This window comes from Anopheles coluzzii (genome assembly GCF_943734685.1).
Source record: "Anopheles coluzzii chromosome X unlocalized genomic scaffold, AcolN3 X_unloc_12, whole genome shotgun sequence".
Classification (NCBI taxonomy): domain Eukaryota; kingdom Metazoa; phylum Arthropoda; class Insecta; order Diptera; family Culicidae; genus Anopheles; species Anopheles coluzzii.
The window spans coordinates 82,233-82,500 of record NW_026054439.1 but is presented as its reverse complement, the minus strand read 5'-3'; positions in this window follow the sequence as shown (position 1 = coordinate 82,500).

Here is a 268-nt window from a genome sequence, read left to right as displayed (position 1 = left end):
TTCGTTATCGGAATTAACCAGACAAATCATTCCACGAACTAAGAACGGCCATGCACCACTACCCTTAAGTTTGAGAAAGAGCTATCAATCTGTCTTACCTCAATAAGTTCGGACCTGGTAAGTTTTCCCGTGTTGAGTCAAATTAAGCCGCAAGCTCCACTTCTTTTTTTTTTAAATTCTTCAAGAGTTCTTTATTGAGGACCATTGTTTCCCGAAAGAACCCCGCTCCTACCGGCGGGGGGTTACCACTAACGGATTTCCCCCCGCC